The 15,045-nt window shown below is 36.9% G+C and overlaps 1 protein-coding gene and 1 long non-coding RNA gene across 21 annotated transcripts in view; both read right to left on the reverse strand.

The window, feature by feature from the left end:
• The window catches only part of TFDP2 (transcription factor Dp-2), a 178,476-nt gene that overhangs the window by 81,245 nt on the left and 82,186 nt on the right, over positions 1-15,045 (reverse strand). Inside the window, exon 2 of one of the 20 annotated variants that reach the window (XM_082712461.1) lies at positions 14,224-14,258. The exons of 18 other annotated variants lie outside the window; for them this stretch is intronic. The gene's annotated coding sequence lies outside the window, so the exon portion shown is untranslated. Of the gene's footprint in view, positions 1-14,223; positions 14,259-15,045 lie in introns of those variants that run through there. One more of the 20 variants, XM_082712469.1, reaches the window with a different exon arrangement.
• Positions 2,358-5,167, reverse strand: LOC309854116. Its single transcript, XR_014306097.1, has 2 exons — positions 4,518-5,167; positions 2,358-3,235 (listed from the first exon to the last, which is right to left on the reverse strand). It is a non-coding gene; the product is annotated as an uncharacterized lncRNA (long non-coding RNA).

Genomic DNA, 15,045 nt, shown 5'->3' on the forward strand with positions numbered 1-15,045 from the left:
TAAAAACTTACACCTACCCTATTCTCATAGGATTCACACATGACTCAAATAGGTCTGGCCATAAGACAAACCCTATTACCATCATGCAATATTAAGAATCATTTCCCCTTTCTAAAGACCAAGATTTTTCTTAAAGGTTCAGTATCTTTCTTCCCCTGAGATACAATGAACATAATCATTGCAACATTAGAACTCAAACCCAGCTCAGCTCCTGACAACTCAATCCCATAGACAAATGGCCCATCAAAAAGAAATGTGCCCATTTTCAGGTATAAATACTATTTACTTCAATCTCTACTGTTCTTTTATACAAAATGTCTGGCATTAAAATTATAACACACATACAAAAGAGGGCCAAAAAAAACCTTACTGCAAGAGCTAAATTAATCAACAGAAACAGAGTGATAGATGACTCAGATTTTGGAAATACCAGATAGGGGCTTTAAAAACTATTCCAACTTTTTCATTATTAGACTGGAGGAAAATTTCTTCCTATCTTTAACCTTTAGTCTCTTTAAAAGGTAACTAAGAGCTTTGCGCAGTGGCAGTATTGTGTGGCCAATGAGGTTTATCCGAGATGCGATTATTGCTAATTGAAAAGGTAACTAAGATTCTAAACCAAAACACTTACAATGTATTATACGGTTTACAACTACGTAAAAGCAAAAATGTATGCTAACAGTGCATAAAAGAGGGCAGAAAATGAAGTATAAATGTATGGTATAACATTCCTTGAAAGTAGACTGTGATAATTTAAAGATATACTCTTTAAACCCTACAGCAAATGCTAAATAAAAATGGCTTAAAAAGAGGTAAATTAGCAAAGATAAAATGGGACATAAAATGGAATCACAAGAAAAATACCTAATTTAACCCAAAAAATCAAGAAAAAGAAAGGAATTTGAGAACAGATGGGGCATACAGGAAGAATAAAGTAGCAATATGGCAGATTCAAATTCAACATCTCAGTAATTACAGTAACTGTAAATTATCTAGAGACCCTAATTAAAATTCAGAGACTCCTAGAACAAGGACTGTTACCAGGGATAAACACAAGTATTACATAATGATAAAAGAAAATATTGCAAACAACAACAATAAAATAACACATAACAATCCTAACTGTGCATGTACCCAACAACAGAGTTTCAAAATATATGTAAGAAAAAGTGACAACTCAAAGGAGAAACAGAAAAGGCACCATTATAATTGGAGACCAACATTCCTCTCTCAGTAATCAATAGAACAAGTAGACACATAGTGAGGATATAGAAAATCTGAACAACACTACCAATCAACTTGAGTCATTAATATTTGTAGAACACTCCATTCAACATCAGCAAAATCCACAGTCTTTTTAGTGCACTTTAACTAAGGCGATACAACAGATCTTGAAAGAAACTTCAAATTGCAAAACAATTTAAATAATCCCCAAAGGATGGTCTCTGATCACAGTGGAATTAAACTAGAAATCAATTAACAGAAAGATTTCTGGAAAATTCCCAAATATTAAACAACACATTTCCAAAATCACTGAAAGGTACAAATTACCAGAGCTCACGCAAGAAAAATAGACAACCTGAATAGCCCCATACCTACTACAGAAATTGAATTTCCAGTTTAGAGTCTCCTCACAAAAGAAGACGCCAGGCCCAAATGTCTTCAAAGGCAATTTCTACCAAATATTTATGGAATAACTCATCTAACACTATACCAACTCTTCCAGAAAACAGAAGAGTACAAAACATTTTCCAACTCATTTGATAAAGCTGGCACTAACCTGAGAGAAAACCAAACAAAGAAATCACAAGATAATTCCAAACCAAACTATAGAAATGATCCCTGAAAGTATAGTCTTTGATAATTCCAAACCAATATCCTGCTTGAACACAGTTGCAAAAAACCTATTAATTAACTAGCCTAAAAAAAGACTGAAATTCTGGGGAGGGTATGTGCTATGGTGAGTGCTATGAAATATGTAAGCCTGATGATTCACAGACCTGTGACCCTGGGGCAAATAATACACTGTATGTTAATAATTTTTTAAAAAATGAAATTCTGATAAATGCTACAATATGGGTAAATCTTGAAAATACTATGTTAAGTGCAATAGGCCAGACAAAACGATCAATAATGTATGTCTCCACTTACATAAGGAAGTCACCTAGAATAATCAAATTCATAAAGACAAAAAATGAGAATAATGGTTACCAGTAGCCAGAGAAGGGGGAATATGGATTTATTATTTAATGGGTACAGAGTTTCTGTTTGGGATGAAGAAAAAATTGGAGATGGATAATGGTGATGGTTGCACAACAATGTGAATGTACTCAAAACCACCAAATTACACACTTGAAAATGGTTAAGACAGTAAATTTTATGTTATGAATATGTTACCACTATAAAAAAGATCCTAAATAAAATGTCAGCAAAGTTGATACAGCAATAGATAAAAAAAATATTACATTATAACCAAATGGTATCTATCCAAAGAATGCTTACTGGCACAGATAATCCAAAAGAATCTATAAAAAAAACTAGCAAAAGTAATAAATTTTAGTAAACTTATCAGTTTAACAAGGTTGCAGGGCTCAAAATATACAACATATAAAAATATAAGAAAGAGTAAACCTGACTTTAAAAAACAAGAGCATCAAAAAACTGAATACATAATAATGGTGCCAGTGGACCTCCTCCTCTTCTTCTTTTTTTTTTTTTTAAAGATTTTATTTATTTATTTGACAGAGATCACAAGTAGGCAGAGAGGCAGACGGCGGGGGTGGGGTGCGGCAGGGGAGGGGGGAAGCAGGCTCCCTGCTGAGCAGAGAACCCAATGTGGGGGGTCAATCCCAGGACCCTGGGGTCATGACCTGAGCTGAAGGCAGAGGCTTCAACCCACTGAGCTACCCAGGTGCCCCACCAGTGGACCTTCTTATCTTGTTCCTGTTTTATTTATTTATTTTTAAGATTTTATTTGACACAGAGAGAGCACAATCAGGGGGAGCAGGAGGCAGAGGGAGAGGGAGAAGCCGGCTCTCTGCTAAGCAAGGAGCCAGATACGGGGCTCAATTCCAGGACACTGGGATCATGGCCTGAGCTGAAGGCAGACACATAACCCACTGAGCCATACAGGCACCCCTTCTTGTTCCTGTTTTAAATGGGAATGTGTTGGGGTGCCTGCGTGGCTCAGTGGGTTAAAGCCTCTGCCTTCAGCTCAGGTCATTATCCCAGGGTCCTGGGATCAAGCCCCACATGGGGCTCTCTGCTCAGTGGGGAGCCTGCTTCCCCCCTCTCTCTCTACCTGCCTCTCTGCCTGCTTGTCATTTCTTTTCAAATAAATAAATAAAATCTTAAAAAAAAAATAAATGGAAATGTGTTTCTAATGGAAATGTTTTAAATATGATACTGGCTAATAAGTTAAAGACGGACTTTTAGAAAATATATTTTGAAATATCCTTTAATTCCTACTTCATAGGGAGATTTTTAGAAAGTGACCGAATCTTTAAAAATGCAGCCCATACTGCCTTTGACTCAGGTCATGATCCTAGCGTCCTGGGATCGAGTCCCACATCGGGGTCCTTGCTCAGCAGGAAGCCTGCTTCTGCCTCTGCCTGCCTCTGCCTGCCACTCTGTCTACCTGTGCTCACTCTCTCTGACAAAAGAAAAAAAAAATGAAAAAAAAAAATGCAGCCCATAAAGTATTTCTTTTTTTTTTTTAAAGATTTTATTTATTTATTTGACAGAGAAAAATCACAAGTAGTCAGAGAGGCAGGCAGAGAGAGAGAGGGAAGCAGGCTCCCTGCTGAGCAGAGAGCCCGATGCGGGACTCGATCCCAGGACCCTGAGACCATGACCCGAGCCGAAGGCAGCAGCTTAACCCACTGAGCCACCCAGCCGCCCCCCATAAAGTATTTCAAACAAAAATATGGTTCCTTTTGGGACGCCTGGGTGGCTCAGTTGGTTAAGCAGCTGCCTTTGGCTCAGGTCATGATCCCAGCGTCCTGGGATCGAGTCCCACATCGGGCTACTTGCTCCGCAGGGAGCCTGCTTCTCCCTCTGACTCTGCCTTCCACTCTGTCTGCCTGTGCTCGCTCTCACTCTCTCTCTCTCTTACAAATAAATAAATAAAATCTTAAAAAAAGATTTAAAAAATATGGTTCCTTTTGATCTACCTATATAAATGTATTATTGATAATTTCTTATTATTAAACCAAGCATCTTTACTTTCTTGAGACAAACTCTACATGGTTCATGGTACACAGTTCTCTTATAATAATGTCAATTTGCTAATAATTTGGTTTTTTGCTTTTAGATTGGTTTATAACTTTCTGTACCGTTAAATTTTATTATATGAGTTAAATTAGTTTTGTTTCATGTACTGAAAGCCTTTGGTTTTATTTATTCATATTTTTTCTTTTTTTAAACTTTTTTTAAAAAGATTTTATTTATTTGACAAACAGAGATCACAAGCAGAGAGCCTGATGTGGGGCTCGATCCCAGGACCCTGGGATCATGACCTGAGCCAAAGGCAAAGGCTTTAAACCCACTGAGTCACCCAGGCATACCTGAGAGCCTTTGGTTTTATACTCTGTATGTAATCCTGCCTGATTATCTATTCACAGAAACAGGAAAAAAGCTTGCCCATAAAACTATGAAGAGAAGAGTCTTTGCCAGTCCCCTAAAGATTATTTATTTTAGAGAGAGGGAGAGCATGACAGAGGGGCAGAGGAAGAGGGACAAGCAGACTCCTGCTGAGCCCAACGCCAGGGCTCAATTCCGGAGCCCTGAGAACATGACTTGAGCTAAAGCTGTATGCTCAACTGACTAGGCCACCCACGAACCCAAAGAAGAGTCTGTTCAAAAATAATTTTGGGGGACAGTATTTCCATTTCTTTCAACATACTAGACTTCAAGTTTTCTACTTTTTAAAATAATCAATTTTGGGGGCACCTGCCTGGCTCAGTGAAAAGACCATGTGATTCTTGATCATGGAGTTGTGAGTTAAAGCTCCACATTGGGGGGCACCTGGGTGGCTCAGTGGGTTAAAGCCTCTGCCTTCAGCTCAGGTCATATCCTAGGGTCCTGGGATCGAGCCCCGTATCAGGTTCTCTGCTCAGCAGGGAGCCTGCTTCCCACCTCCCCCACCGCCTGCCTGTCTGCCTACTTGTGATCTCTATCAAATAAATAAAATCTTAAAAAATAAAAAATAAAAGCTCCGCACTGGGAGTAGGGTTTACCTAAAAAATATAAATAAAACAGACTTTAAAAAAAGATTAACATAATCAATTTGGTAATTTATATCCCCCCTGCAAATAATTTCTTTCATTTGTATTTTTAAATACCTTAACATAATTGCTATATGGTAATCTATTAATTTTTTATAATTCTATATACAAATTCCGCTAATGTTCCGACATTTTGTTATATGATATCCTGAAGTTTGTTTTGCTACATCCAATCTACCTGGATTTTCAGTTTTACTTTTCTATCTTCTGATTTTTGTTCAATTTTGTTTTATTTTTATATATTCCTCCTTTTGCTAACCTTTGCCTAACTTTGGGAGGGGAATTCACTGTTTCATTCCTTTTTATTTTTAATTTTTTAAGGTTTATTTTTTTTTTAGTAATCTCTACATCCAATATGAGGCTCAAACTTAAGACTGTGATCAAGAGTTGGATGTTCTTTGGACTGAGCCAGCCATGTACCCCTCATTCCATTCTAAAATAACAAAAGCACATACACAACCTTGGCTGCATCCCACATATTTGTGTATGTGTGCGTATAGATAAAAATTATATTTTCCTATTATTTTTAATAGTTGTTGCATTTTAGGTTTCTGTTTGGATTTAGTAGTTGTTTGGGAAGAGAATGGACAGGTGGACTTCATTCATTAATTTCAAATTTTATTGCATTATGGCCAGATACAATGGTCTATCAAATTTCTGCTTCGCAGACTGCAAAGTTATTTTTGTTTTCTAGTATGGTGACCATCTTTAAATGTTCCATGAATGCTTGAGGAGAAGGGTTATTCTCTGTACTGTGTCAGAACTGTATTAATGTGAGGAGGGTATTTGTTTTCAGGGGTGGCAGAGATGTGAACTTGGTTATATATGGGAAATTAATAACATAAGTAAACACACAGAGGATATGGGAACCAGGACTTTCTGGGAGACTGTTTAGCTCTGTAAGCAACTACCAAACTGTCTTCCAAAGTGTCTGCATCATTTTGCATTTTCCAATTTTGTATTTTCCATAACAATGAATGTGAGTTCCTGTTGTTCCACATCCTAATCAAAAATTTAGTATTGTCATCTTTTTGGATTTTAGCCATTCTAAAAAAAGTATAGTGCCATTTTACTGTTGTTTTATTTTTTAAAAATATTTTATTTGTTTATTTGACAGAGATCACAAGTAGGCAGAGAGGCAGGCCGGGGCAGGGCGGGGGAGCAAGCTCCCTGCCAAGCAGAGAGCCTAATGTGTGGCTCGATCCCAGGACCCTGGGATCACCACCTGAGCTGAAGGCAGAGGCTTTAACCCACTGAGCCACCCAGGCGCCCCTCACTGTTGTTTTAACTGGTAATTTCTTAATGACAAATTATTTGCCTTTATTAAGATTTTAAGAGGAGAGAGTAAGCCCAGGCATGCATGCAAGTGAGCACAAGCAGTGGGGAGGGGCAGAAGGAGAGGGAGGAGCAGACTCACCCTGAGCAGGGAGCCCGATGTGGGGCTTGATCCCAGGACCCCAAGATCATGACCTGAGCCAAAGGCAGATGGTTAATTGGCTAAGTCAACCAGGCACCTCTTACTTGCCTTCTGTATACATCCTTTGGTGAGGTGTCTGTTCACTTTTTAACTCAGCTGTTTTCTTACTGTTGTTGAAGACAACTGTTGTTATTATTCTTTTTATATTTTGGTTACTAGTCTAGGTAGTAAAGAATTTTTTACCCAAAGCGAAGTCTGGCTTTTGCCCTTAGCTTCTGAGAGGTAATCTCTAAGTCTTGGGAATGTCTTACCTGATAAAAGTGTCTTGAACAATATAATTTGGGGTGGAGGCTTCAAGGCACAATGAGATTTAGGGTGGGGGCATTTGGGTCACATCAGCAGACCTACTGAGGGACTGGAGACTTAATCAGCCAGCCACAGGAGCTGCTAGTCAGATTTATGTGACTAAACCCCAATAAAGACTCCAGATACCAAAGACAATGTGAGCTTCTCTGGCTGTCAATACTCTGTGCAAGCTGTTAAATAAACATCAATACTGGGAAAGTAACACTGTCTATGTCTCCGTGGGAAGTGTAAACTCCACATTTGGTACTTTTCTTGACTCCAGCCTATGCATCTTTTCACTTGACTGATTTTAATCTGTATTGTTTAGCTGTAATAAACCATAACCATGAGTATAACAGCTTTCAATGAATTCTCTGAGTCCTTCTCCATGTATAAGATCTAAGATAATTGTGGAGAACCCTGAACTTGCAACTGATGTCAGATGTAGCTACGGGTAGCCTTTTGTACACTGCTCTCTAACTTCGCAATTGGCTAACTAATTTTATCAGATTTGTGTTTTGCTGTCCTATCTAAAAAGGCATTATTAAACCCAACGTCACCTAGGATTTTCTATTTTTCTTCTAAATGTTCTCTTTTTTATGTTTTGTATTTAAGTCTATGAATCATTTTGAGTTAATCTTTGTGAAAGGTGTAAGGTCTGTGTAGAGGCTCATTTTTTTGCATATAAACTTTAATTGCTCCAGCTTCATATACTGAAAAGACTCACCTTTCTCCGTTGAATTGCTTTTCCACCTTTGTCAAAGATCAATTGACTGTATTTCTGGGCCTTATATACTGCTCCATTGGTCTATGTATCTATTCTTTCTCAAGCACTACACTATCTTGATTACTGTACCTTTACAGTTAGCATCAAAAAGCAGGCAATGTAGGTCTTGGATATTGCTTTTTGACCCAACCTGAGTCTCTGTCCTTTAAATGTAAATGATATTATATTCATTTTTATTCTAAATACTGATAAGGCAGTATTACGTTCTCTTTATTATTCTTGCTGCTCTTTAATATCATCTCCTTTAATTCTATCCTTTGCTAATAACACTGTAGACATTTTCTTTTTCCTAATGACATAATTACTGTTCCAGAAACTCTTTGATTAGTTTTATTTACAGCCTTAGTAGCACTCTCCGTTTCAAATCTTGTCTGGATGTTTACAGTATACCTTTCATTTCTTCTCAAACTTTCAACCTAATACATCTAGTACTCATGTATCACTGAAAGCCTTTAAACTATAAACTTTGGTTTTCTTAAGTTTAAGGATATTGTCTTCTATTTCACCTTTGATTACTGCTTCTCTTCTATTTATTATTCTTTTCTTTATGAATACTACTGGTTTTATTTGTACATTGAATCTTTATTCTTTGTACCTGTCATTTTCATCATTTCGATCCTTTTCTACTGCTGCATTTCAGAAGACATCCTCTAACTTCTCTTCCTCATCACTGACTAGATTTTCAACACTACCTTTTCACCCCTTCACTGTGAATTTTAATAGCAATACTTAATTTCAACATCTCTATGAGTTTTTTTTTTAAAGATTTATTTATTTGAGGGGTGCCTGAGTGGCTCAGTGGGTTAAAGCCTCTGCCTTTGGCTCAAGTCATGATCCCAGAGTCCTGGGATCGAGCCCCACATCAGGCTCTCTGCTCATCGGGGAGCCTGCTTCTTCCTCTCTCTCTGCCTGCCTGTCTGCCAAATAAATAAACTAAAATCTTTTTAAAAAAATATTTATTTGAGAGAGAGAGAATGTGTGCATGTGCAGGAGGAGAGGCAGAGAGAGAGGGAGAGCAAATCTCAAGCACACTCCCCACAGAGGAGAGACAGTGAGAGAGAAGTACAAACTGGGGGAGTGGGAGAGGAAGAGGGAGAAGCAGGCTTCCTGCAGAGCAGGGAGCCTGATGCAGGACTCCATCCTAGGACCCTGGGATTATGACCCAAGCCAAAGGCAGACGCTTAACGACTAAGCCACCCAGGCACCCCAATCTTAAAGAATTTCAAAATGCAGAAAAGTACAAAGAATGATTCAAGATCCCTTGTAATTATTCTTATTTCATCTAGCACCAGGCTCTGGAGTCAGTCTATATGGATTCAAATATCAGAGTTCCCTCTTAGTTGTGTGATCTTGGGGAAGTAATTTAAACTATTTATTTCAATTTCTTTGAGAATAATCATTTAATTAGATTTAACTAGCTAATTCATGAGTGGATATTTATTTATTTGAGAGGGTAAGAGAGAGGATGAGTGGGGATGGGGCAGAGGGAGAGGGAGAGAGAATCTTAAGTAGACTCCACATCCAGCATGGAGCCTGACTTACGGATCAATCTCACAACCCTGAGCTCATGACCTGAGCTGAAGTCAAGGAACTGAGCCACCCAGGCACCCTGTGAGTGGTTTTATACACTATCTGTTACTCAAAAATATTTAGCTATTATTAGTATAACCTTTGCTGATATCTTGGCTGGTTACCTTCTATGTCAATCTGCTGTCTTTAACATATAATTTCACATTCATTAAATAACTTTGAGAAGAAAGCAAATATCATCTAATATCTTGTTTCTTCCAAGTACGATTTTCCTCTAGGACTTAAGTATAAGATTCCTTTATTTTGTAGTTTCTTAACAGGCCCATGATGGTTTTTTTAAAATGTTATCAAATTCTTTAAAAAAAAATGTTATCAATTATATGAAAGTTGACAAAACCAACCAGGTTTGATGTTTGCTAAGAGAAAAGTTATATAAATTCTAGTTGGTTTCTCTCTGTTACTGTCCACCTAGGTATTATTTGACTTTTAACTCTCAGTTCTTTATCTGGAGAAAAATTTAATTCATACAACTCTAGCCAAATACCTGTGTTGAGCAGGAGAGAGAATCTTGATTCTCATCTAGTATCGAGATTAAGATCTCTCTGGGAATCCATTCAAACTATAAACTTTTTCTCCAGCACACAGAATTTTGTTTACCAATTCAATTGGTCATGTCTTGAAGTCAATTGTGGATCCTTGGTTAAGGATCCCCTGATTTACCATTTGCTCTGAAGAACTAAGGAAGACTCTGATCCTGTTGCCTTGTTATGTGATGTATAGGATCAGCTATTTAATCCTGGATACTTTGAAACAGAACATATTCTTCCCTAATCAAAAGCAGGGTCTGACCAAGCGTTGTTTAAGCTGGTGGCTGGTACAAGAGAGTTCATTAAACTGTTCTCTTTCACTCTTGTACATATTTGAAATTCTCCAAAATAAGACACTTTGTTTGTATTTATTTGAAGTAGGACCTGAAAAAATGCATACCAACCCCATGGATTTTCTCCTCTCTGCCCCTTCCTACTACAATTCCCTTTACATTTGAAAATGCACCCAAACCAGTCCACTTCTTCCTTTACAGAACTGTGGTCACCAAGGGAAGTAGAGAGGTAATGATAAGAGAGATGGGAGGGAGAAAAAGAACCCTGGTGCTGCAGATAACAGTTGCAACACCCAGCGGGTAGCTGCCAAGTTTCTAGCTGGCAAAGATCCTATTTCCTTAAGCTGTAGGTATGCAATACAAATTGGTAGAAAAATCTACCTTTTTCCTGTTTGTCCTTGCTATTCTGTCTTAGGAATCTGTCTTTACTTTTACTGACAGAAAATCCTCCTAATGTCTGGCATATTTTAATTTGTATATCTAGTTTCTCATTCCATTTATAACTCTGCTTCTCTGTGTATTTTCGTCTATTTGATCATAGCATAACAGAGGAGATTAAGCAGGGTCCCACGAGCTGACTGCCTTCTAAGCCCAGACTTACCACGGCTGAATTCTTAAGGTTAAAAGGTCCTACAATAATCTGGCACATGTGCAACCTGGGAACAACAGATAGGTGGAAGAGATAGCTTGTGATCTATTCTTGCTTTCCTTAACTCTCATACTATAATTTTACATATACAGAAGTATATATACTGATATCAGTGAGCATATAGAGTATAGGGGAAAAAAAAGTATTATTTTCTCTCAAGGAAGCTCTAGCCCAAATTAACAACAGCTAGAAACTGCCAAAAGATGTAAGGTTTAAACAGAAGCATTGTAGCAACCAATCAGAAATACTTAAATTCACCTACAATAAAGTGCACATGATAAAACTTAGAAATTGGTGAGCTAATACGCCAATTATCAGAGACACTCTCAAAATAAAGTAAAAAACAAGTTAGTGAACAAATAATATTAAAAACAATTAGCATAATGAGGTAGATTGAGATTACTTAGGGATATGGTTCTTTAAATTCCTTCTGGTCTTGTCAATAATGCTCTATGTTAATCAAAGATTTCTTGAAAAAGACTGGAACATAGAGCAATGTGTTTAGAAGAGTGACCTCCAGGGTGCCTGGGTGGCTCAGTGGGTTGGGCCTCTGCCTTTGGCTTGGGTCACTATCTCGGGATCCTGGGATGGAGCCCTGCATCAGGCTCTCTGCTCAGCGGCGGGGGGCCTGCTCCTCCACCCCCCGCCGCCTGCCTCTCTGCCCACTTGTGATCTGTCTGCGAAATACATAAATAAGAATCTTTTTTTAAAAAAGCTATTTAAAAAAAGAAGAAGAAGAAGAAGACGGACCTCCAATCTGAAAAATGTGATTTGAACTATCTCTACCAATTGGGAAAGTCAGTGGCTCTGAGCTTCAGTCTTCTCATCTCTAAAATGGGTACAATAATAGTGCTATTCTTGCAAGGAGGTTGTGAGGATTATATGAAATAATGAACATAAAGAGCTTAGTTATTAGCACAGGGGCACTGGGCTGGCTCAGTCTGTCGAGTGTGCAACTCATGATCTTAGGGTTGTGGGTTCCTGCCCTATGTTGGGTGTAGAGATTACGTTAAAAAAAAAAAAAAAAAGGAGCTTAGCACAATTCCTGGCAAATAGCACTTCAAAACACAACAGACTTTTTATAAAAAGTAAACTGACCTCTTCTTTCAGGGTGTTAATCCCTTGAAAGTGCTGAGATAAAATAAGGTGCTAACTTAGGTCAAATGGTACTTCAGACAAAAAGTAAAAACATAAAGAAACAAACAAACAAACAAAAAAACCAAACATAAATTACAGACCAATATCTCCCAAAAAATTTAAACAAAATTTTAGCAAATTGAATTCAAGAATATACAAAGAGAAGAATATATCATGCCTAACTGGAGTTTATACCAGGAATCCAATGTTGGCTTAATATCAGTAAAATTAAAAAAAAAAAAAAGAAAGAAAGAAAGTGTTATTCACTATGTATCAAACAGAATAAAAAAGAAAAACTACACTATCATCTTAATTAATACAGATGAGGTATTTGACAAAATTCAACAACCATTGGTGGTAACAACTGTCAGTAGCCAAGGAACAGATGGGATCCTCCTCAATGTGCTACAAGGCAACTACTGAGAACCTATAGCTAAAAATCATACATTTCAATGGTTAGAAATTTGACTGCTTTCTCCTTAAGATTAGGAACAAGACAATGATATCTATTTTCACTGCTTCAACACTGAAATATTCTTAGGGCATTAAGTAGAGAAAAAGGAAAAGAGACACAAAAATAAGGAAGGAATAAGTTAAACAGACAAAAGTCTGGGCTATGTGGAAATCTATGGAATCTATAACATTTTACTTATAGTGAGTTTACTGGCAATGTCACAGGCAACAAGATCAATATACAAAAATCAATTATACTTCCATGTTCCAGCAATTAAAAAATCAGAGATTGAAATAAAAAGATGTAATTTATAGTGACATAAAAATGTAAAATAGCAATAAATTTAACAAAATATGTGCAAAGTCTATACAATGGAAATTACATTTTGGTGAGACAAACTATAGAAATATAAATAATGGACAGATAAACCGTGCTTATAAATTGGAAGATTCAATATTAAGATGTCATTTCTTTCTAAATTCACCTACAGATTCAACTCAATTCCAATCGAAATCCCAACAGGCACTTTTATAAAAGTTTACAAATATCGATTCTAAAGTTTATACAAAAATGCGGAAGACCTAGTATAGCCAAAACAGAAACAGAACAAAGCTTTGAAACAGAACAAAGCTGGAGGACTTACACTCCTGATTTTAAGACTTACTATACAGGTACACAGAGTGTCTCAATGTTGGTACTACTGATATTATGGACTGGCTAATTATCTGTGATGGGGAACTGGCCAGTACACTTTAGGGTGTTCAGCAGCATCCCAACCTCTACCCCATCAAAGGCAAATCTTTCACCTGCCAATTGTTAACAATCAAAAACATTTCCGGAAACAGCCACATGTCGAAGGGGGGGGGGGGGAATTACCCTTTGTTGAGAACTATTAAGCTATAGTAAGAAGTGTGTTACTGACATGAAGATAGACGTTTAAATCAATGGAACTGAACAGAATCTAGAAACAGACCCTCAACTTAGAAGTCAACTGCTATTTATTTGGCAAAGATACAATGCAATTCTATAGAAAAAGACAATCTTATCAGTAAATGATGCTATAGTGACTGGTTATTCATATGGAAGAAAAATAAACCTCACCCCTCACCTCACTCCATACATGAAAATTTAACTCAAAACTTATCACAGATAAATTTAAGAGCAAAAACTATAAAACTCCAAGAAAAAATATAGGAGAAAGCTTAGTAATTCTGGCTTAGACAAAGATACCTTAGAACGTAAAGAAGCACAAACTTTTAAATTGATAAACTGCAGATTACAATATAAAACATGTTTGTGCCTTTATCTTCTGTTAAGAAGATAAAAAGGCAAGCTACAGACTGGGAGAAAATATTTGTAAAGTAAATATCTGATAAAGGATTTGTATCCAGAATAAGACAATAATATTGCAAACAACCCAATAAAGGACAATGGACAAAGAGTTTAAACAGTTTAAAAAAAAAGTTTAAACAGCTGCCTTACCAAAGAAGATATGCTGATGGCAAAAAAGCACATGAAAAGATGTACAACAACTTTAATCATTAAGGAAATGCTTATTAAAGCCACTCTATCATACCACATAAGCCCACGTGAATAGCTAAAATGAAAAAAGATCATACCAAATGCTGACAGGACACAGGGAACTAGGGCTCCTTTAAGTTGCTGATGGGAATACCAATTTGTATAAGCATTTTAGGAAACATGTTTGGCAATTTTTTAAAAGTTAAGCATACACTTACCAGATGACCCAGCAATTCCATTCCTAGGTATTTACCTTAGAAAAATAAAAACTTATGTCAACACATAAGCTTGTATTTGGATGTTCACAGCAGCTTTATTCATAATAGTCCACAAGTGGAAATAACACCAATGTTCATCAACTAATGAATGGATAAATGAACTGCAGTAAACCCATAAAGAGAATGCTACTCAGTAATAAAAAAGAACAACAACAACAACAAAGAATTACTAATACACACAACATGAATAAATCTCAAAAGCATTATCCTAAGTACAGGCATGCAGGTACAAAGGATATTAACGAAGTATCCCGATTATTTGATATAGCTAAAAATAATTCTGATTTTCAGTAGCTTTTTTGTGGTTATTTAATTAACTGACTTTTAACTACCTTTTGTTCTTTAGGTATCTCCTCTCATATCCCTAAAACAACTACAAATCCTTCTCCCATAAGGGTTATTGTATATCTCTGCAGAGCAGTTCACAATACAACCACACCTTTGTAGATTAATGCACAGACTGTGTAATTCTCATTCAATAAAACAAATAGAATGCAGCATACATATCACAAGAGATTCAGGATACCTGGGTTCAAATCCCAGCTGACTCCCTGGGGTAACCTGTGTTAAGTCATTTAATCTACATGAAATTCCTTATTCTTATTCGTTAAACTGAAAAGCACTGGGGTAAAGTGCAGAAAGAGTGTTAGGGACAGTGGAGTGGTACAATCAGCAATCCCAGTGAATGTGAGGCTGTAGTAAGGTAAGAAATCTCCTGAAGAGACTAAAAGTGATAAAGCAAGTTTCTAAATCTTTGGTATT

This window comes from Mustela nivalis, assembly GCF_964662115.1.
Source record: "Mustela nivalis genome assembly, chromosome: 1".
Classification (NCBI taxonomy): Eukaryota; Metazoa; Chordata; class Mammalia; order Carnivora; family Mustelidae; genus Mustela; species Mustela nivalis.